Source organism: Apium graveolens, chromosome 7 (genome assembly GCF_009905375.1).
Source record: "Apium graveolens cultivar Ventura chromosome 7, ASM990537v1, whole genome shotgun sequence".
In the NCBI taxonomy this organism is placed as follows: Eukaryota; Viridiplantae; Streptophyta; class Magnoliopsida; order Apiales; family Apiaceae; genus Apium; species Apium graveolens.
Genome location: NC_133653.1, coordinates 244,129,221 through 244,141,299, shown reverse-complemented (window position 1 = coordinate 244,141,299; position 12,079 = coordinate 244,129,221).

Here is a 12,079-nt window from a genome sequence, read left to right as displayed (position 1 = left end):
ATGTCGGAAGGAGTGTGTCCCAAGGACCAGCAACCAGTACTGCTAGAGCTAGGACTTTTAAGATGACCCAGAAGTCTCCAGTTCATGACTCTGATATGGTTACAGGTACGCTTATTCTTAATTCCGTACCTGTTAACATTTTGTTTGATTCGGGAGCGTCCAATTCTTTTATATCTGTGAATTGTGTGAATAAAATGCAATTGGTGTTAGAAGACCTAGACGAACCTCTGACCATAGAAGTGGCTAATAAAGATAAAGTACCTGTAAAACAATTTTGTCCTAGTTGTTCCCTAGAGATTTCAGGGTACATGTTCCATGTTGACTTAATACCCTTTGAGTTGGGAGACTTTGATGTTATTTTAGGCATGGATTGGTTATCTTAACATAAGGCGAATATAGATTGTAAGAAAAAGAGAGTTGTTATGTACACCCCAGATAATAAAAGGATCAGCTACCAAGGACAGAGACAAGATAGGAAGTTCCTTTCAGTGATGCAAGCAAAAAGATTGAAGCGGCAAGGATGTGAGGCGTACTTGGCTCATGTGGTGGATACGAAGAAAGAGATCCCTTGTAATAACCCCCAAAATTTTGAACTTAATGTAACCTTATGAATAGTGTTTTTGCTGAATGAGAAAAATTTTCATGCCGCACTATTTAGGGGTTCTGTTATTGATATTCTGAGATTTTATTAGTACTCTATATGGTATATAAGTGTATGTAAAGATAGTCAGAATCCAATTCTGAACACTTTGATTTTTCCCGGAAATCCACTAGATACGGAAAGAATTGAGTATAAGGTAACAGGATAAAAAAAATTTAAATTAAAGGATTATAAGAGAGGATCATAAAAGGATTATAATGTATTGAGAAAGGTTAAGGAAACCCAAGTAATAAGATCCCGGGTATGATCCCTCAAACGAGAAACGAGAACGAAATTTAAGCGAACCGTATAACAGATCAGCGGTCATTAGGCAAACAATTAGGAAGTTAATCATGGAGGTTAGGGATGATGAGGTCATCCAACTAATAAGAAGAGGGCAAGTAAGGGATGATGACATCACAAGACATAAGCATGACATAAGGGGAAGGAGGTGTGGTTGATTTAAAACCACATAAAGTTCAAGGTTAGAAAGGTAATTAACCAAAAACAAAACAAAAACAACCAAGCTAGGCAAAACAAATCAAAAACACAAAATCATTTCATTCTTCCACATTGCTCTTGGCTTTTCTTCATTTCAAGAAGAAGAATTTTCAAAATTCAAGTTCCAAGCTTCCTAAATTAGTAAGGTAATTATCTAGTACTCCTTATGCATAGATATGGCTATCCTATAAGTTTAAGCCTCCAATTAATTCTCAATCTCTTCCAAGAAATCAATGAAGAAGATAATGAATAGTGATTTCTAGATTTTTAACTTGATTTTTCTTGTTTTTCCTTTAAGATCCAAGCATCCCTAAGACATCTCAAGGCTTCTTAAGGCTTCCTAGCTACCCACATCACTTCAAGGAAGGTATAACATCTCCAAACCCTAGCTTTACTTTGTATATTAGGATGATTTTGATAGTTATGGTAAAAGAGTAGCTTGATGCTTGCATAATTAGAGTTTGGGTTGGAGTTGTGGTAAATTGGATGTTGAAATCTTATTGATCGGTTAAAGGACTTAAGTATAGTTTAAATTCAAGTTTAAGAATAAGTATAAATTGTTAATATTGAGTTGATTGGGGCTGTTATGATGTAGTGTGGATGGATGTTGGTTGTATGAATGAATTGGGATTGATTGGTGGTTGAATTGGAATGGTATAAAATTGGGAAATCGCGTAAACATAGCCATCGTAATGTCCGATTTACATTAGACTGCTTTTGTTCATAACATTAGGACCCGAGAAATCCCTTCTAGGTTTTGACCATCGCCCTGTTTAGATAGTTCATGTTACGAGCTTCGTTTTGATATGTGGTTTGTTTGATTCCGATGTACGGTTTAGGAGAAACGATCGTTTTAAGTAACGACGTTTCGCGAACGAATCATTACCCCTAGCCTTACTTTGAAACATATGTTAAAGACCAAAAAGGGCTAATTGGAGTATGAAACATTTATGTAAAGTGTTTTAGGCAGTTGGTAAGACACTCGCGAAAGAATCTCCTTAAAACTCATAATGGTTAATTTATTAAAAATGATGGAGCCGAGGGTACTCGAGCGACTTAAGAGAATCATTAAGCGCAAAGCAAGCGTTAGAGTCTAAATTGGTTAAAGTATAGATTTACAAGTGACTTTGGTTTAATTCCAACTTATATGTTGTTTATAGGTTACCAGACTCGTCCCAAGCCATTTATAACCCCCAGTCGCTCAGGCAAGTTTTCTACCCGCTATACTGTTGTTGTGATGTATATATGTATATGCATTATCTTGTGATAAATGCATGTTGGTTAATTAGCAAATTCTTGCGATATATTGTAGCATGTGATATGGTATATATGCATGCTTGGTTCGAAATCTTGATACATATATCTGTTGATTCAGTTGCATAATACCTATGCTAGAGATAAGCGGTGTTTGAGTTTACCCTTAGTATAGGGGATCAAAAGGTGAACATATATCTAAACCGGGAGTCGATGTTCCCGAGTATATTATATATATATATATATTTATATATATATGGATGTAGATTTCAAAATATTGATTGAATAAGGTTTATTCGATAACTTTATTTTATTTAATGAATATTATTTGAATATTCATTCGAGGACTTATGACTCTGTTTATTCTATTTAATGATTATTAATTGGATATTCATTTGAGGATGTATGACTCCGTTTATTTTATTTAATGAATATTATTTATAATATTCATTCGAGGTATTATGACTCCGCTTATATTTAATAATATTCTTTATTTTATTAAAGAATAATGTTTCGATAACCAAACTTATTTTCGATTATTCAAATAAAGATAGTACTTTCATATAAGTATATCTTTGGTTATTTAATATCCATTTCAAGTATGAGTTTTAAAACTTCTACTTCGAATATTTTTATAAGGATTATCTTTATGAGAATATTATTTAAATAATAATATTCAGATATTTCTAATATTTCGGGACTGATTTATTTTAATAAATCAGCAGTACTCCAAACATTCTTAAAAATGTTTTGGAGTCTTCAAAATGATTTTTAAAGTTAGAGTGAACCCCAAAACTCATTTTTATATTTAAGATATTCCTTTCAAAGGGGATTTAAATACTCGCTCAAAACCTGGGGGATCCGGCGCTGCGGTGTATTTTGCATTCGCAACATGGTTGCTGTTTTGAGAAAACAATTTGATTACTTGCCCAACGTTCGGGAAGTAAGTCCATCTAATTGAGTCGGCATAAGCGACAGGCCGGGGTACGGTCTATCAAAGTGTAAGTGGCTGGGTGGCAGTCCATCAACGCGTAAGAGGCCGGGTGGCGGTCCAGCACAAGGTCCTTATGTGGCCAGGGTGATGACCGGTGGGGGATTCATCCATCTACTAGTAGAAAAGGTTACTTATTGGTATCTTTGCCTGATCAGCAAGATATCGGGTTTATGCCAAAATTCTTTTCCTTTCCAAAATTTATTGGATGTTACAAACTCTGTTCATACTTTACATAACAGAGGTTCCAGGAAATGTTTAAGAGATGTATATGTCGATATATATACCGGGACTAAATAAAGTATCTCGTAACTTTATTTCATTCAATAATATTTCAAAGATTGAATTTATTCAAGTCTTAACTTGTGGTCTCATCTATGGGATGACCTTTTGAAACCAATAATACTTTGAACAGTGGTAGTTCAAGTAGCTTTATAAATGATATAAGTATAGTGAAGTATTTGATAACTTCATCCCTTGTTTTTGCTTATATCCAGCAAGTAATTATCTTTCACTTGATAAAGGTTTCCAGCAAGTTATCCATTTAGATGCTTGTGTTATTGTTTACACTATATATTATCTTGCAAGCTGTAATGCTCACTCTTGCTTTATTTCTTCATCACACAACAACAGTTAGGAAAGATGGCCAGACTCAAGCAGACCCAGCGCAAGAGCATGGGAAGCGCCCCGCGCCTTCCCGTTGAGATCATAGCTGCTATAGATGCAGAGGTAGATCTATTTGTAGATCAGACCTTCTACTTTTGGGAATCAATTATGTATAATTATAACTTGTGGCAGATAATGGCAATTAGGTGTAAACTTATCAAGTAATCATTTTGGGTTGTAATAACTTTTAAATTTTGGATTCAAGGACTTGTACTTATTTCAATTTCATCTCTGAGACTATAACGGGTTGTGGTGTGTGTTAGTGTGGGGTCACAACATGAGGTTATGTATTATTAATTAAGTTAAGTGATATTGTGGAGAGAAAGACTGTGACGACCCGGATCCCTGACCCCGGATCTGGGGGTGTTACAGAAATGGTATCAGAGCTAAGCGTTATAAACCTCAGAGATGATGCGATAATATAATAATAAACTCACAAAGATAATAAGAACTCTTGCCAAGTTCATGGTCGGACTACTTAAAGTAGCGCTGACAGTTAAAACCCTTATGGGAACCCTTATAAGTATCATGATAGTAACTTAGCTCGTTTAATGTGTAGGCGCATGAGATAGAGGGCCCTGAGATGTTCGAGCGTGAGCATGATGAGGCACTGCTAGATGTCGAGGATCAGGAGGAGCCTGAGATGGAGGAGGATGAGGAGGACCCCTCAGAGGAGTCAGAGACAGAGGTCATTGCTATTTCAGATGAGGAGGACCCGGATGAGGTCCCAGTAGCTGAGGAGCGTGTCGGACCTATGGTAGTATACACTGGTACCCCTTTACCCACACTCCTGGTGGTCAGAGCTCCTACCCCTCCACCACTATCTTGGATCCCCTATGATGACAGCTCAGAGACCCATACTTCCGAGCCTAGGCAGACCGAGGAGGCACCCCCAGCGGCTCTGGATTCACCACCTCTCGACCCTGCCCATAGGCAGTGTTTGTTAGCCCACGACTATGTTCAGGATGTACTGAGGACCCGAGTGGCTGTTGCTGAGGCCCGACTGGATGAGGCCAGGAGGGAGTTGGATGCGGAGAGGGCGGGTAGGCGTACCCGAGCTTATGAGACTAGGGTTGCTATACCCCGATCCTTGAGGAGGGAGCTGACGGGGATAGAGCTCACGTCCCGAGCGAGACTCAGATCGCTCCAAGGGGACAGGCATGGTAGGATCTCCAGGCGGCAGGCCGACTATATCTTCCGTCGTGCGATGGAAAGAGTATGGGAGCTGACCCGCTCCGGTGTGTGATTCAGGACTGACGATGGGATAGTCTAGTTGTCTAGTTAGTCGAGGCCTTAGTAAGAGCCAATTTTCCGGGATAGTTGACTTGTATATAGCATCCCTTTTTCTGACTAGACGGATAGACTAGTGTTTATCACTTTTGGGATAGATGGCTGTAGCACTGTTGTACTTTTGACCAGATCAAACTATGTATTTCTCGCATTATGTATATATTTGTTTCCTTTCAGTTCAGTTCCTTGGTGACGAGATCACTATTTTTATCATTATTATTAGTGCACTTCTTATTAGAACTGTCATAAAACATTAGAATTGCTTGATACATTCTCCCCATTATAGAGCTGTGCAAGGCACAATGTTGAGTATGATTGTGACCTAACGTTGAATTTCCCAATAATTTTTTTTTATCAGTATCATGCCGCCAAGAAAGATTGGAACTAGAGCGAACCCTGGATCTGAGGACCAGGGAAGCCATAACCAGAATGATAGGAACCAGGAACACAGTGAGGAGGAAGACGAGGATTATGTTGAACATGATGACTCCCTGTATGAAGAGGAGGAGGAGACATATGATGTTGAGGGATTTAAAATAGAGGCTGAGGGAGGAGAAACTGAGGTTGAGCAACCAATACCAAACCCAGACATGGATCCCATGGGCCAGTTCATGCAACTACTAAGACAGAACTTGGAACGTCAACCCAACCCACCCCCTCAAGGAAATAACAATGTTGTGGCAAACTCTTTCAGGGCTTTTAAGTCCCTTAAGCCCCCTGAGTTCCACGGATCAACCGACCCAGTTGAGGCATGGGCATGGTTAAAGGAAATGGAGAAATCCTTTGAGATTATGAGTATCGATGAGGCACAGAAGACTGTATTTGCTACCTACTTTCTGAAAGGACCGGCTAACTACTGGTGGGAGGCCAAGAAAAACATGGAGACAGATGCTATTATAACCTGGGAAAGATTCAGTCAGTTGTTTTTGGGAAAATATTTCCCGAGGTTAATGGAAAACCAGATGGAGCTCAAGTTCTTGGAGCTAAAGCAGAATAACTTATCTGTAGCAGAGTACGAAGCAAAATTTATTGAGTTATCAAAGTTTGTGCTGGAGTTTGTGAGCACCGAGGAAAAGAAAGCTAGGAGGTTTCAGCAGGGACTGAAACCGTGGATTCAGAATAGGGTGGCAATCCTTGAGCTTACGGATTATGCCACTCTGGTGCAAAAGGCAACAATTGTAGAAGCCGAAAGTGAACAGATGCAGAAGGAAAGAGAGAAGAATGGAATAAAGAGGAAAAGTATGAGCATGGGTGGAGGTTCCGCAGGAAGGAACTTCCCAACTAGAGTTAATAGGGGAGCAGTGTCCCTACCAGGAAAGGACATTGGGTTTAAGCGGCCAATGAGTGTAAATGTGAGCCAGAGCGGCCAGAAGTCAAGAATGTCCTATTCCAACCAGTCTCGACCCTCATTGCCAGCCTGTAACACTTGTGGAAGGATGCATTCTGGGGAGTGTAAAGGAAAGCCGGTAATCTGCTTCAAGTGTGGTCGAGAGGATCACTATTTGGACAAGTGCACTTCACCAACCCCCATTACCCGCCCAACCACCACTTGTCATCAGTGTGGACGTTCAGGTCATTGGAAGAGGGAATGCCCAATGAACAAACCAGCAGCTTCGGGAGCAAGCAGGGCTGCTTCTAATAAGCCACCTACTGCAAGGACTTTCAACATGACAGTCCAGGATGCTATGAAAGATTCAGATGTGATAGCAGGTACCCTTTCTCTAAATTCAGTCAGTGCAAACGTTTTATTTGATTCAGGAGCAACTAAATCTTTTATATCAAGGGACTTTGCGCGTAAATTAAGACTTAAAGCTGAACCCTTGATAAAGCCCTTACAAGTAGAAATAGCCAACCATGAAGTTATTCTTGTTAATCTGATTCACCCCGCCTGTGAGTTAGGCATAGGGGAACAATCTTTCAGTGTTGATCTGATTCCTTTTAAGTTAGGGGAATTTGATATAATTTTGGGAATGGACTGGCTATCTAGCAATGATGCTCAGATATACTGTAAGGGGAAGAAAGTTAAGTTAAATATCCCAGGAAAGAAAGAAGTCATATTTAGGGGAAAGAGGCAGATGCATAAATTTTTGACTATGGCCCAGGCCAGAAGGATGCTACGAAAAGGAAACGAGGCTTACCTAGCCTATGTGGTAGACACGCAAAAGGAGGTGCCCAACTTACAAGATATTCCAGTAGTCAACGAATTTGAAGATGTATTCCCACAAGACCTTCTGGGATTACCACCAGATAGAGTGATTGAATTTGCTATTGAGTTGGCCCCAGGGACGGCGCCAGTTTCAAAAGCACCTTACCGGTTAGCCCCGTTAGAAATGAAGGAATTAGCTACCCAATTGCAGGAACTCTTGGATAAGGGTATGATAAGACCCAGTGTGTCTCCGTGGGGAGCACCAGTTTTATTTGTTAAGAAGAAAGATTGGAGCATGAGGCTGTGCATCGACTATCGAGAGTTGAACAAGCTAACCATAAAGAACAGGTACCCGTTACCTAGAATAGACGATCTGTTCGACCAACTAAAGGATGCTGTTTATTTTTCCAAGATTGACCTGAGAACTGGATATCACCAACTAAAGATTAAACCCGAAGATATTCCCAAGACAGCGTTCCGTACCAGGTATGGGCATTATGAGTTCTTGGTAATGTCCTTTGGATTAACCAACGCCCCAGAGCTTTCATGGATTTAATGAATAGAGTATTTAAGAAGTACTTGGACAAGTGTGTGATAGTTTTTATCGATGATATTTTGATCTACTCAAGGACTGAGGCAGAACATGCAGAGCATTTGAGGATAGCTCTAGGAATACTCAGAGAGGAACAGTTATATGCCAAATTCTCGAAGTGTGAATTCTGGCGGAATGAAGTACAGTTTTTAGGACATGTGATCAATAAAAAAGGAGTATTGGTTGACCCCTCCAAGATAGAGGCGGTCTCAAATTGGGAAAGGCCAACCATACCCACAGAGGTAAGGAGTTTCATAGGATCGGCTGGCTACTATCGTAGATTTGTGCAGGACTTTGCGAAGATCGCAGCCCCTTTGACATGACTTACTCGTAAGACAGAGAAGTTTGAATGGACGGAGAAATGTGAGAACATTTTTCAGGAATTAAAGAAAAGGTTCGTAACGGCCCCGGTGTTGGCATTGCCAGATGGAAAAGGAGATTTTGTGATATATAGTGACGCGTCGCACAAAGGATTAAGGTGTGTGCTTATGCAGCACGGTAAAGTGATTGCGTATGCATCAAGACAACTGAAGGAATACGAGATTAGATATCCTACCCATGATCTTGAGCTAGCGACAATAGTTTTGCCTTAATAATTTGGAGGCACTACTTGTATGGAGAGAAGTGCGAGATTTTCACAGACCATAAGAGCCTCAAGTACATATTTACGCAGAAAGAGCTCAACATGCGCCAGAGGAGATGGTTAGAACTAATCAAGGACTATGATTGTCAGTTTCTCTATCATCCGGGGAAAGCCAATGTGGTGGCTGACGCCCTCAGTAGGAAGGAAAGGCTCAGAATGATAATGACTTCGGAGGAATTAATCAGGGATTTCGAAAGAATGGAAATAGAAGTAAAGGTAACTGAAACCGAACTGAAAAGCTATTTGAGATATCAATGCAGCCAGAGTTATTAGAAAAGATTAGATTGTGCCAAGAAAGAATGATGAATGAGGGCAGAGAGTCAATGATTGGAGAAGAGATCCATACTGAGAGAGACAATAAGGGGATAATGAGGTATTCCTACAGGATTTGGGTTCCGAATGTTCAAGAACTCAAAGACGAGATTTTGGATGAAAGTCATAGTTCAAGGTATTCCATTCACCCGGGAAGCACCAAGATGTATAGGGATTTGAAGGAATATTACTGGTGGCCCAACATGAAGAGGGACGTAGCAGAATGGGTAAGCAAATGTTTGACTTGCCAAAGAGTAAAGGCAGAGCACCAGAGACCCAGTGGACTTTTACGACCCCTGGAGATTCCTGAGTGGAAATGGGAACAAATAGCGATGGATTTTGTTGTAGGCTTGCCAAGGACGAAAGCCAATCATGACGCCATATGGGTAATTATAGACCGACTGACAAAGTCAGCTCATTTCATTCCTATCAATGGGAGATACACAATCGATAGACTGTGGACATTTACCTTAAGGAAATAGTGACGCGACATGGAGTCCCAGCATCCATTGTCTCAGACCGAGACCCCAGATTCAACTCCAGATTTTTGAAGAACTTTCAAGAGTGTGTGGGGACCAAGTTAAATATGAGTACCGCGTACCATCCCCAGACGGATGGGCAGAGTGAAAGGACCATCCAGACACTAGAGGATATGTTGAGAGTCTGTGCAATAGACTTTAAAGGAAGTTGGGATGATCACTTGTCGTTGATCGAGTTTTCTTATAACAATAGCTTTCATGCTAGCATCGGAATGCCGCCTTATTAGGCTCTGTACGGAAGAAGGTGTCGATCTCCCTTATACTAGGATGAAGTAGGGGAGCGGAAGATGCTCGGACCCGAAGTGGCCCAAAGGACCAAAGACATAGTGGATCTTATCAGAGGGCGGCTTGTAACAGCCCAAGACAGACAGAAGAAATATGCAGACCTAGCTCGAAAGGACAAGGAATATGAAGTAGGGGACTTAGTACTGCTGAAGGTATCCCCTTGGAAGGGGTTAATGAGATTTGGAAAGAAAGGAAAACTAAGCCCAAGATACATTGGACCTTTTGAGATACTAAGACGGATTGGGAAGTTGGCTTACGAGCTAGCCTTACCCCCGAACCTACAACAAGTTCATAATGTGTCCCATGTGTCAATGCTAAGGAAGTATCATCGGGATGCCAGACACGTAGTGGAGTATGACCAGGTGGATATGCAACCAGATCTGACTTACGTGGAGAAGCCAGTAAGGATTATAGATAAGAAGGAGCAGGTGCTTCGGAATAAAGTGATCAAGCTAGTCAGAGTGCTATGGCAGAATCATAATATGGAAGAATCAACTTGGGTACTAGAGATCACAATGCTAGAAAAGTACCCCCATTTGTTCTCTATTTGATTCCGGGACGGAATCCTTTTAAGGAGGGGAGACTGTAATAACCCCCAAAATTTTGAACTTTTTGTAACCCTTATGAATAGTGTTTTTGCTGAATGAGAAAACTTTTCATGCCACACTATGTAGGGGTTCTGTTATTGATATTCTGAGATTTTATTAGTACTCTATATGGTATATAAGTGTATGTAAAGATCGTCAGAATCCAATTCCGAACACTTTGATTTTTCCCGGAAATCCACTAGATACGGAAAGAATTGAGTATAAGGTAACAGGATAAAAAGGATTTAAATTAAAGGATTATAAGAGAGGATCATAAAAGGATTATAATGTATTGAGAAAGGTTAAGGAAACCCAAGTAATAAGATCCCGGGTATGATCCCTCAAACGAGAAACGAGAACGAAAGTTAAGCGAACCGTATAACAGATCAGCGGTCATTAGGCAAACAATTAGGAAGTTACTCAAGGAGGTTAGGGATGATGAGGTCATCCAACCAATAAGAAGAGGGCAAGTAAGGGATGATGACATCACAATATGACATAAGCATGACATAAGGGGAAGGAGGTGTGGTTGATTTAAAACCACACAATGTTCAAGGTTAGAAAGGTAATTAACCAAAAACAAAACAAAAACAACCAAGCTAGGCAAAATAAATCAAAAACACAAAATCATTTCATTGTTCCACATTGCTCTCGGCTTTTCTTCATTTCAAGAAGAAGAATTTTCAAAATTCAAGTTCCAAGCTTCCTAAATTAGTAAGGTAATTATCTAGTACTCCTTATGCATAGATATGGCTATCCTATAAGTTTAAGCCTCCAATTAATTCTCAATCTCTTCCAAGAAATCAATGAAGAAGATAATGAATAGTGATTTCTAGACTTTTAACTTGATTTTTCTTGTTTTTCCTTTAAGATCCAAGCATCCCTAAGACATCTCAAGGCTTCTTAAGGCTTCCTAGCTACTCACATCACTTCAAGGAAGGTATAACATCTCCAAACCCTAGCTTTACTTTGTATATTAGGATGATTTTGATAGTTATGGTAAAAGAGTAGATTGATGCTTGTATAATTAGAGTTTGGGTTGGAGTTGTGGTAAATTGGATGTTGAAATCTTATTGATTGGTTAAAGGACTTAAGTATAGTTTAAATTCAAGTTTAAGAATAAGTATAAATTGTTAATGTTGAGTTGATTGGGGGTGTTATGATGTAGTGTGGATGGATGTTGGTTGTATGAATGAATTGGGATTCATTGGTGGTTGAATTGGAATGGTATAAAATTGGGAAATCGCGTAAACATAGCCGTCGTAATGTCCGATTTACTTTAGACTGCTTTTGTTCATAACATTAGGACCCGAGAACTCCCTGCTAGGTTTTGACCATTTCCATGTTTAGTTCATGTTACGAGCTTCATTTTGATATGTGGTTCGTTTGATTCCGATGTACGGTTTAGGAGAAACGGCCGTTTTAAGTAACGACATTTCGCGAACGAATCATTACCCCTAGCCTTACTTTGAAACATATGTTAAAGACCAAAAAGGGCTAATTGGAGTATGAAAAATTTATGTAAAGTGTTTTAGGCAGTTGGTAAGACACTCAAGAAAGAATCTCCTTAAAACTCGTAATGGTTAATTTATTAAAAATGGTGGAGCCGAGGGTACTCGAGCGACTTAAGAGA